An 11,595-nucleotide genomic window follows, 5' to 3' on the forward strand; every position below is an offset into this window, starting at 1 on the left:
TCTGGAGAACATTATATCTGGAGACAGGATCTGTTTCTGGAGAACATTAGCTCTGAAAAGAGGATCTGTTTCTGGATAGCGTCATCTCTTGAGACTGTTTCTGTATGTGGAGAACGTTATCTCTCAATACAAGTTCTGTTTCTGGAGACTCTTGGCTCTGGAGGCATGTTCTATTTGGGGAGGATTTTATCTTTGGAAGTCTGTGATGTTGGCACTGAAGAAATCAGGCATTGTTTCTCTAGAATATTAACTCCAGGAGCAGATTCTGGAAGTACACACTGATTTTAGATTGCATTAGGTCTGGAATGAGGCTGTGGAATCCATTTCTGGAGGCTGTCTGGCTCTGAAGCAAGCAGGCTCTGTTTTTGGAGAGCACTCAGCCATGTGCCATGCTATTGGGCTGGTACTCGGCTGCCAGGAGCCTCCCACTCGTTCTGGCCTTGTATTGATGTGGTCAGACCAAGTGAGGCGAACAGATCAACCCAAACCACATAGACAAATTAGGGCTGAGGAGTCGAGCTGTGGCATGCAGAGGTGTAAAACCTCATTTGCCAAGATGGACTTCCGCTGTCCTGCTCAGAGAAGAGATCATAAAGTTTTGTCTTTGTTTCATAACTGGTTGTTTATAGTGGAGGTTGAAGTCGATTCTGGAAACACATAAGCCATTATTTTGGATAATTTGCACAATATAATTTGTTTTCCAAGATGGTTATCACAGAAGCTATGAGCCATTAGGAGATGTTTGATAAGCGTTGGACAGCTTCCAGCAATACTTAACTAATACTTAACTAATCGGTGTAATCTGTCTTGTATTCCTCGAGACAAGCGCAGCAGCCGAGGACGTTTCTCCAGAGTGAGCATTGCGGGTAATGCGGCGGTCGCAGGACAATGAGGTTACGAGGGTTTGGTGTAGCCGCAGTAACATGTGATTCGCCATGTAGTGCCTCTGGGGAGAGAAGGAGTGTGGGAAAGGCCTGAAAAGTGCAGAGAGATTGTGAATGAAAGGCAGGATTGGGAAGTTAAACCCCTATGATGTGCCGAGAGACGAGCGCGGAAGCTCCGTGAATGCTGATGCTCTTCTGCTATTAGTGAGTCCACACCAGGACTTGACTCTATCGCAAGGGATGAAGGCTTTTCTTTTTATATCCCCCCTCAAACCCACCCCGTCTTTGCGGCTATTTCTCCTGCGTCTTTGATGGTATTAAAGTTTTCACGTGTCAGACAGCACAGATCCCAGCAAGATGAAGAATGGAGAGATGAGAGAGGGAGAGGGAGCAACTAGGTCAGAGAGATAGGATAACTCAGCTGCCTCTTTCAGCCTCTTAAAGGGGGCGCGCCTTTTTCTGCAACACATTTGGCGAAGTACTCTCACAAGTGCTTACAGTAAAAGAGGTCTCTCCTGCCAAGTGGCCTCTCTTCAGGTGCTTCCTGGGTCGACACCATGATACTCGACTTTATCCATGGGAAAGAAGCAGCCACGGATTTGACAACAAGCAGAAGGGAGACAAGGTGGGATGTGGGATTCTCCTGGGGCCGAGCTAACAATAACCGGAGAGAAACTTCGAGAAAGTAAGTCTGAAAACAGACTCCACTGGCTTGAGCTTGTTTTCGGTAAGAGGAATTGAGGAAAGGCATCCCGTGGAGCTTCTACATTCCTGGTCCAATTGAAAAAGAAAAGCCCATATGTGTAGTTAGGAAGAAATAAGCCATAATCATAATAATAATCATGGAGCATTGCAGCTCTTGGCTTCATGTCCTTTCCCTGCTATCAGCATCTCAACTGGAACAAGCTGTTCGGCCTTTTATTTGTCGTGAAAGTGCTGACGTGGTTTTGTAATTCGCCGCTGTTACACTACAGTATCATTACACATATCAAGAGTCCATGGCTATAAAAAGCGCTGTTTTCCGCCACAGAGTTAATCATACCAGACTGTAACTGAACCTGGTGACCTTTTGTAGTGAAAGAGCCTTTTATTTTAGTGTGTATCAATGTAGCAGCATTTCTTCATATCTCTCTCTCTCTCTCTCTCTCGGTCCTGCTCATGCCTAGGATTTCAAGCTGCAGATTAGTCGAGACAGGCTCGGCCACCTCGGAAATCCACACTACGTTCATATGCACCAGTGACGTTCAGAGTTAAATGCATTTATCCCCCCCTGTGCTGGTGGTATCTGGTGCTGGATTTGATGCATTTATATACATATTAGGAGGATTAGAAGCTTGGGTAGAGGTTTGGAGCTGTAAGTACAGTACCTATCCCTCCTTCCAAATCCCCTCCCCTATAATAAATGGCCTCCTCTGGGCTGTTGCTTTTCCCTGCAGGACAGCACCATTAGTTTTGACGGATGATCTGTTCTTCCTTTGAAACGGCAATCTTAAGCACATTGTCATAGAAAATCTGATTCACACAACCACCACCACCGCCCTCCCTCCCTTTTCCTGCCACCATTCTCTATCTTGTTACACAGTCCTCTCCTTCCACTTCAGCCAGGATTCTAATTCTCCTCCTTTTCTCCCTCTCAATTTGTCGCTAATTTGCTGGAAGTGCTCCTTGCCTCGAGGGCCGCTTGAGTTCTATTGTGTTTCATCTTCATTTTGTCTCTCTGGGTGTGTGTGTGTGTGGAGTCAGAACGTCAGATGGGTTTGCTCTCACTGTGTGTGTGTGTGTGTGTGAAGGTGTTTTATATGGAGAGTGCAGTGAGGACTGGTAAAGATGTATTACTCTAGCGTATTTCTATAGACATCTCTAGAACATTCCAGAGAACGTTAGGAAGCACCATGTGCACTATTCCCTCAAACACTGTTTGAGTTAGTTTTGGATGGATCATACAACTGGATAGCCCCCCCGATCCCCCCCCCACACACACACACACTTTTATATAAAAGTATTGGCACCCTTAGCATCCTTCAGAGCAATCGCTGCAAAAGTCTAGAGAGAAGCTGCTCTCTTTTCGTGATGGGAAACAGATTAGGATCCAGATAGTTCTGGATTCAGATTATTAATCCGGTGAGGCGCTGTAAATAAAACTGCGGGTTACCAAAGCAAGCTCCATTGTTGCACACTGCAGTTTTTTGGCCAGATGTCCTCACTCAACTTTCACAACTTGCATAATTCTAAAATTCGCACACATCACACCACCTTCTTGTGACCTTCTGCTTTGTTGATGTAGTAGTGCACAAACTAAGTGCAAAGAGACACAGAGGCACTTGATGAGTGTCGGAAACTGCTGCCTCATGAAATTACAGGAAGGGTTGCCAGATATGACCAATAAAAGGAACCCAAAATCTCCAAGCAGCGCATTTAAAGTCCAGCATCATCGCATGAGGATATTGTTACACTTTCAAATCATTCAACATGTTCTTACTCATGCGTCATTAAAAACATGGAGTTTCTGAGATCCTAATAGGCCTTGCACCTATTACAGATAAATAATAAGATTTTTTTGCTTGTCCATCTCCAGGAAGAACAATTAATGGTTCTGTGTAGAAGCTGAAATTTTCTTCAGAACAGTGGAGTTGGAGCTTTACATTTTTTCAGTTAACAAGCTGTGATTAAAAACAAGAGAGTGAAAAACGAGACTGTTTATACGTACGTAAGTGATAACTTAAAAGTAATTATAAACAGATAAAAAGTACGACATGTTTGTGAATATATAAAGCTGTAACGTAGGCAGCTTGCTTGTGTAATAAGATTTAAAAGATTACACCACCCGCATGGCTGATTATTTTACTCGAACTGCACCACACGTTGTGGTTTATTCTTTACTAGATTATTGCCTAAATCTATCAGAACATCAAAATATTTCATACTGAGAGATTTCCCGGGATAATTTTTGTTGTGTTCTTCCTCAAAAGAGCCAATAAATCTGATCCGGTTACCTTTTTAATTTGGGTTTTATGAGAATTATGCGTAGTGTCTCCTCCTAAAAGCTGCAAAATCACAGCACAAGTCTGTTTGGCTGTAGACCAAGCGGTCTGGAGATTCCATCCTTGGCAGTAATTGCCCACATAGTTGAACTGCTTTCGCATAATGCTGGTTCAATCCCACAATCCTGAACGTTCTTTGTATGCTTGTTGGACGCACACTGCAGCAGCCGTTTTTCGTACATTCCCCTCTGACTCTCTGTAGGAGGTACCAAAGAGGCCATTAATGAGATACATCAACCCTTAGGGGAGAAAAAACAACCCAAACCCTAAATAGTGGTGAGCCACAGAAACATAGCACTGAAGCTCTCCCACAGTCTGAGAGCTGGTGTGAATGAAATTAGCCTGAGCAGTGACGGATGTGTCGGCGTAAATTAAACCAGCTCCCCCTTCTGCTAGGTGACAGCGCAGAGGTGATTAGGCCTCGTCCCCGCAATGTTTTGTAATTTATGAACCCACGCTTCCGTATCGCCTGTGCTGGAACAGCGGCCCCACACACTCCATTGACCACGGCCATTATAGCCGAGAGCTGGGGAGTTAAAAATGGCCTCATTTTCCTCTTGAGGAGCCGCATTTTCCTCAGGTCCGAGCGTAGTAAACATCCCTAGTGTGTTGTTTGGGCCCTCGTGTGCATTAAATGTGCTGACTCTGGCCCAGAGGTAACGCTTTTGCTGGTTTGTGTTTGTTGTGTGTGATCCGATGCTCATGCTTTATTTTTAACCTTAGGTGACATGTGTATTTTACTCCATACAGTGTTACTGTATGTTAAGGGGAATATTTTCTTTGGTTAAAGTGAATAAGGTCACAGCTCGTCTCAGCTTGCTTTTTTCGGTCAGTGGTGGGATTTTTTATTTTTTATTTTTCCACAAAAAGATGGAAGCTTAGGCATGGAAACTTGAGGCTTGGTGTAATTCATAAATGTTATAAAAGTCCCATAGGTGCTCTAACACACCACTTTTTTTTTTGTTTTAAAACAGAGACGTTTACATTTGGCTCAGAGGGGTGTATTCCCAGGAGTCGGGCTCTCCTTGGTGAAAATGGATCCCCGAGACAGGCCTCCCAGCATCACAGGTTCATTTATTTGATCTTGCTATCAGTTCTATTGCATTCCTTGCACAAACCCCCTTCAAAAATGCATTCGTCAAAAGCCTGCAACATATTTCAGTTTTAAATTCCCATTAACTTCACCTCCCGATGGAAGGAGTTGCACATCTAAATGGGAAACCCATGGCAACTAGTGCAAGGACTCGGAGATCAACGTTAACAAATCACCCCTTAACGAGTCTTTCACAATGCTCAAATCCATCATGTGGAAGAATCCTTTGGGGAAAACATCGAAACCTTGTTTTGTGAAATGAGTTTTCACAAACACAGTGCTTCATCGCATGTTGTCAGAGAAGCAACGTTTTTGGTTTATGGGTTCCTCTGACAGAACATTTGTGGCTGGTTGAAAGTGGGGAGAGTTACGAAATTTAAAGTGAAAGAAGCCCGTTGTGCACGCCATTTGTTTTGTTCTCAGTTTGTTTTGCTTTCCAAAGTCCTCATTTTCTTGCACATCTGCACCCAAAAATGGGCCAAAACCTACACCATGCTCTTTCCACTCAACTTTCCTGAAAGTGTCCTCTGCCACAGTTCTTCAATCACCAGCTTGACAATTAACATTTTTTTTAAATTGACTCATCACCACACCTTCCTATCTTCTTTATCTTTTTATGTGTAAAGCACAAAAAAGAATAAAACTGCATTATTGTCAGAGCTGCTGTTGTCGAAATTTAATTAGCACTTTCTGACCAATCAGAATTAAGGAGCACTGGGGAATAAGTAATGTACTGAATTCCACTGAGGAACATCTCCACTGTACTGTAAACAGCAGGTGGGTGGGGAACGACGCATACAAGCCCAGAACGTGTCTTTTAGCCAACACTGAAGGCTTTAGTGTTGTAACTCGCCTCTTCTGCAACTTGCGCACAAACGACCTTTGTTCTGAGAGCCGTCACTGCCCAGTGGCCAGAGTTTTGGAATCGGCCGATTTGGATTTGCGGTAAACATACCTCATACAGGGTATATGACTTCCAGCTCTTTTTCCTCCCCTCTTTATTTTGGCCCGTTCTATTGTGTGTTTAATGTAATTTTAACAGCTTTTAAAGATGCGTGACGTGCCAGTAGTCTGATTGTTAGCCAGCATCTGGAGCTGATTCAGTTCAGCCCGTGATCGTTAAAAACAAAAAAGAGAAAAAGAAAGAGAAAAAGAAAAACCTCCATCCCTGACGTAACTCTTCAGTAAGCACTAAAGAGGATGGTGCCAGCTCGGCTTGTTGGCTTCTCGGCTACTCACTGCTACACACACACACACGCGCACACACGCAGTATGAAGCACCACTAGTAGTAGGTCTTCATTAGTACCCAAGGTTGACAAGATAGCAGTGGTGAAGGTCTTTCAGCTGGTTGCTAGGGCAATTTATTTGCAGAGAATGCTTTAGTTGTTATAAATGCTGCTCATCACCCTTTGGCCCTGAAAATGTCACTGGGTTTGACCTTTGATCCCTGTCCTGCCACACAGCTATAAAACCTGTAGGGATGGGACGTGGGTTCGGTGATGGCATCTTAAAGGCCACTTCAATTTGTCACTGCGTGATTTATAACCGAAGTCTGAACATCTTTATTCTGCAACGTATTTCTCAGTGAAATAGACTGTTCAGGTGGGCGGGGATTTGATTGACATTCCAAAAAGCTCAAAAAAAAAAAAACCTTCAACCCATCATCCATAAATTCAAACCCCTTTGATGCCACAGCCATTTGTGGCTGAAAGCCTAAGAGAGCAAAATTTGCCATGCTCTTAAAGAGGGAGGGGCGGCATGTTCTCTCTTCTTTATCAATCACAGTGACAGTAGGCAATCGTGGGCATCTGTGGACTCATGCATGCAGAGGTGGGTGGATAGCATTTGGAGTGTGTTATTGCCACCCCAAAGAAGAGAGAGGTGAAACATGTCCGGGTGTGGAGGAGGAGCAAGTGAAACTTTAACTGGGTGTTGGGAGGGGGAGGTGAAATGTGACAGGGTGTGTATGGGGGTAAAATCATGTGGAGGAGGGGGAAAGGTGCATCCTGACTGGGTATGTGGGTCAGGTAACACCTGATTTGAGCGTAAGGGAGGGGGAGGTGCAACGTAACCGGGTGTGGGGGAGGGGAAGGTGAACCGTAACTGGGTGGAGGAGGAGGGTTGAAGCATGCCTGGGTGTGGGGGAGGGGGTGTTGGAACTTGACTGGGGGTTGGGGGGTTAAAATGTGGCTGGGCATGGGGGAGGGGGTGCTGGAACTTGACTGGGTGGGGGGCAGGGGGTTTGGAATGTGACTGGGTGTGGCAGACGGGGTTAAAACGTGACTGCGCATGGGGGGGTTGAAACGTCACTGTGTTTAGGAGAGGGGGGTTGGAACGTGACTGGTTGTGGAAGAGGGGGGTTAAAATGTGGCTGGACATAGGTGAGGGGGGTTGGAACGTGACTGGGTGTGGGGGATGGGGTTAAAATGTGACTGGGTGTGAGGGAGGGTGGATAAAATTGTGGCTGGGGAGGGGGGTTGGAACATGACTGGGTGTGGGGGATGGGCTTAAAACGTGACTGGGTGTGGGGGAGGGGGGTCAAATTGTGACTGGACATGCAGGAGGGGGAGGTTATATTATTACACTTAAAGTTATATTACTTAGGGTGGGTTATTTTATTTGAAGGGCAGAACATTAGTAGAAAATATGGACACCAGACAGTTTGTCATTTCAAGCAGGGATCACTTTTTCTTTTTAAATACCAAAATCTTGTGTTTTAGCCAATACAAATACCCATTTAATATAGTTTTCTCCACAAAAATCACTTTTTTAAATATAATAAAAAACAGATGTAATAAAATCAATCCTAAAAAGCCCAGCCCAGTCTTATATGTAAAATATTTCTAGTTCCAAAAATAAATTTCTTTTCCAAACCCAGTTCCAGTCTTTGCCTGTATGTATTACAGATGTCTGAAATTTCCTGCGATATCTTATCCACCATTTTTTGCTGGTTTTGGCCCATTATTGTTTTAGATACTGGGTTCTGTGCCATTCCTAATGTGAAATGATTAGTACAAATGAATCATGCTGAATCAAGCTAGCGAGGATATAAACAGGACACTTTTCTTATAGGTTGTCTTTAACAGGTATATATCAGATCTATTTCCTCAGCAAGCGAAATTCAGTAGAGAATTAGATTTTAGATTAGTCAGCATGACACAACAGCGTAAGATATTCAAATTCCTGATGGTATCCATGGTGTGGGCTTGCAGAAATCAGAAAGCACTTTTTGTTGTTTGCTTTTGGCCCCAGATGCCTCATATCTACACTTCCTGTAGTAACAAAGAGTTATGCAAATGTACTTCGGCTTGGATTCGAATCCGTGTTCGGCTCTCTCCATCTCCGAAGTCATGTTGTTCGAGGCAAGTTCTTTCTAAATGAAATGCCTCTGCTGGTTTTTGCCTTGCTTTCTTTGTTCTGACCCATGACCCATGAGTGCTGCACAGTTTTAAGTTTCTCACAGGAGAGAGAACTTTAGCTGGACGAGAAACAGCGAGGACAGCAAGGATGCCATCATCAGAATGGTTTTTTCTTTCCCATTTGTTGCCTCCTTGCTGACATCTTGAGGCATTTCACAACGATTGCAAGTTCCCTTCCTTAAAGAAAAATCTTTATAGCGCACAGAAGCGTGGCCTGTATTGCGTGGGACCGGTGTACGTCTTGAGCAAGAATCCTCCGAGGGGTTTCTGATGTGGCTGTGCAATCTTCTTTCACTTGAAGGAAACTCTGTTTACTTGTTGTTCGATAAGGAAATGGGAGTTGTTCACTGATCGTCAGTGATATTGTACCTCTTAAGACCTCTTAAGCTCTTTTTGTGTAATGGGAGACACTCTAATAATTTCCGAAAATAAGATTTCTGCAATTGCAAAAAGTTGCGTTTGCATTGCAACACATTCGCAGCTGTGGTAGCAAGCAGGAGTCCGGGCTGCAGCTGTTTGTCGTGTAGTCGCTTTTGTAACTTCAGACCACAGAATTCAGGGCACCGTGGCCTCTTGGCGAATCGTCTCGCAGGTGGAAATGACACTCAACAGCTGCAGAACACGTCACTGTATGAAGTTATCTTCCAGTTATCCTACAACTTCCTGCTCTGTAAACTCGGATGACGCTTGTGGACCCACTGACCATTCCCAGGGATTTAAAGCCTGACGTCTTGATGCCTGGTGCCTTTCCTTAATAAAAAATCTGCTGTCTCCATGTCTGCTCACCAAGCGCTTGAGGATCGTAGCCCATTTCAGCCTGTTTCAAAGAAAGAACCAGGTTTTGAATTACAAAAAAGCTAAAGTGTGGGTTTCTGGTGAGTGCACTATTATTCAGAGAGAATAGGGGGCTGTTGAAAAGAGACCGTCTGGCCATGAGGGTCTCGTCAGGAGGCTAATTCACATAAAAACCATCTTGACATCGCTCTCAGCCACGTGTTTAACCATTTCTGGACATTCGATCTGAGCAGAGGTGCTTGAACTGAGTCAGATACATTTTCGAATCATGAAATATTTTAAACAGACTCTTTTCTTTGCTCTTTGCTCGAGTCTCTGCTTTTCTCGCTCCAGATGTGATTTGCTGTAGGATTCCTTGAGGATTCCTTCGATGTCAGTATTGTCAACTCATCAGAGGTTTCCTGTACTTACTGCCTGACGCTTAGCCAACATCATGCCGAGGCGTGAACCTCACCTTTTATTTTTTTAAAGGAAATCTTTATTAGATCCTTTCATTTCAGATAACTGAATAAAATGTATTTGGATTTTGATTGAAACTTCATTGACAAGCAAAGTAAAAAACTGAATTTAAATCCAGATTACTATAAACCGCCTCTGAAATGAAAAAAAAAAAAAAAAGATATTCATAAACCCTATGTATTCATGTCAAGCTCATTAAAACAGCCTGACTGCAGGGAATCCTGCTCAATCTGGCAACACTTAACGAGTCACGAGTACTATTTGAAGGCGGCAGAAATGAGGCGTGCACAACAGCTCAAATTAACCACTGTTTCTAATTCTCATTACGGCTGAAAGGAGTTGTAAAGTGTGATGCTCTTGTTAGTCAAGAATTTCTTCACTACATTGCATTGATTTTACTTTTGGTGCATTCCTAATAACAATAACCTGATCAAGGTTTGTAAAAGAATAGGTTCATTTTATTTCGGTAAGCTTTCTCACTGGAAACAGTTACTTTTCCGTCTTTCAGCAGAATATTTCAAATGCAGAAGAGAAGAAAAGAGGGTGTGCTAGCAGGGAGGATTAATGCTCTGGCTTTATCTAGATGCATCATCAAGCTTTGGAATGTTATGCTAAGCGAAGTCTGTTGGACAGGTGGCTGGAAGGGGGTCGTGTTAATTGATTAATGAGAGCAGTGATCTACGACATCCCCCTCCACCCCCTACAGGCAGCTCTTAAAGCAACACTGTCGCCCTAAATCATCTCCTACCAGTTCAGGGAAGAAGAGCCCGAACAATTACTGGGATTAGCATGAGAATATGCCCTCGCTCGCTCATTGTGAAGTTTGGCTTTTGAGAACTTGGCCTTTGGTTTCAGGGGGCACCATGAACACCAAATGGCTAATAAATTCCAGTGTTTAATTTATGGCTAATGGCATGTTGTTTTGTGTTGCGTGAAGCGTCTCGGACGGAGATGATGTCTTTATTGTGCAAAATGAGTGGATGTGGACCAAAAACCTGCCTCCTGGACTAACTTCAGAATAAGCTTACAAGCACGCTTTGCTCTCTTTCTGATGCTTCTGAATGATTTGTGAGAGAAATAAGTCTGAAATCTATACTGTTTGGGTCCATGATCTTTCAGTGTTTTATTTCATTTTAATTACTGACTTGTGGTTTAGGTTACACCTTGTGATAAAAAAAAGTGTTACAGCTTTGGAGCTTAGGCCAAGGTCGCAGTTGAAGAGACTCAGAATGTCCAGCTTCCCAAATGAGATTTGTTTGTTTACAGTTTTGTAATGTGATCTCGCTGAATAACTCTGAAACCTGAGTTGACTCTGGGGTTCATCACTGCGTGGAACAGTGATTTACAGTATCAAGGCTTTTCACTCGAGCTTGAATCAGAAAAATACTGTCCCCATGCAGCTGCGGTCCATATTACGCCACTCTTGTCAAGGAATATTAATTGTTTCTGTATGCAGCAAGGCTCTGTTTGACCCTCCCTTGGCTCTGGAGTTTCAGAGTTTATAGTTTTGTTTCCACAGGGGGTCTCCAAGCTCATGTCCCTGGAACTCCTCTCCCATTGTCCTGCTGTTGGTTCTCAGCTCCATACTCAGTGTGACACGGAAGCTTTCCAGGATTCCTGCAAATTCCTCTGGGAAACTGAAAGGGGAAGCCAAAGCCAATAGGAGGCAGCTTTGGTGTTCAGGTGGTGCAGAAGTCTAACTTCAGATATATTGGCCTGTGGAGTGGGACATAGTGTCCTGCTGATTCCCGGGTGTGTGAGCACGCACATTTATTTATACTTCCACTGTTTGCTTTAGAGGCCAGTGAGATCAGCACAGCAACTCTCATGAATTGTTAAGGCAAATCTAGTCAGAACCATCTCTACTGTCATGGCATCCCATCGAGAACCTCGTACGGTGTTG

The 11,595-nt window shown here is 43.8% G+C and overlaps 1 protein-coding gene across 5 annotated transcripts in view; it reads left to right on the forward strand.

Moving 5' to 3' along the window:
* Nucleotides 1-11,595, forward strand: part of raraa (retinoic acid receptor, alpha a) — a 90,321-nt gene that overhangs the window by 3,706 nt on the left and 75,020 nt on the right. For 2 of the 5 annotated variants that reach the window (XM_058406234.1, XM_058406240.1), the window contains exon 2: nucleotides 4,900-4,993. The exons of the other annotated variants lie outside the window; for them this stretch is intronic. The gene's annotated coding sequence lies outside the window, so the exon portion shown is untranslated. The remainder of the gene's footprint in view (nucleotides 1-4,899; nucleotides 4,994-11,595) is intronic. 5 annotated transcript variants of the gene reach the window in all.

The sequence above is a fragment of the Hemibagrus wyckioides genome, linkage group LG13 (genome assembly GCF_019097595.1).
Source record: "Hemibagrus wyckioides isolate EC202008001 linkage group LG13, SWU_Hwy_1.0, whole genome shotgun sequence".
NCBI lineage: Eukaryota > Metazoa > Chordata > Actinopteri > Siluriformes > Bagridae > Hemibagrus > Hemibagrus wyckioides.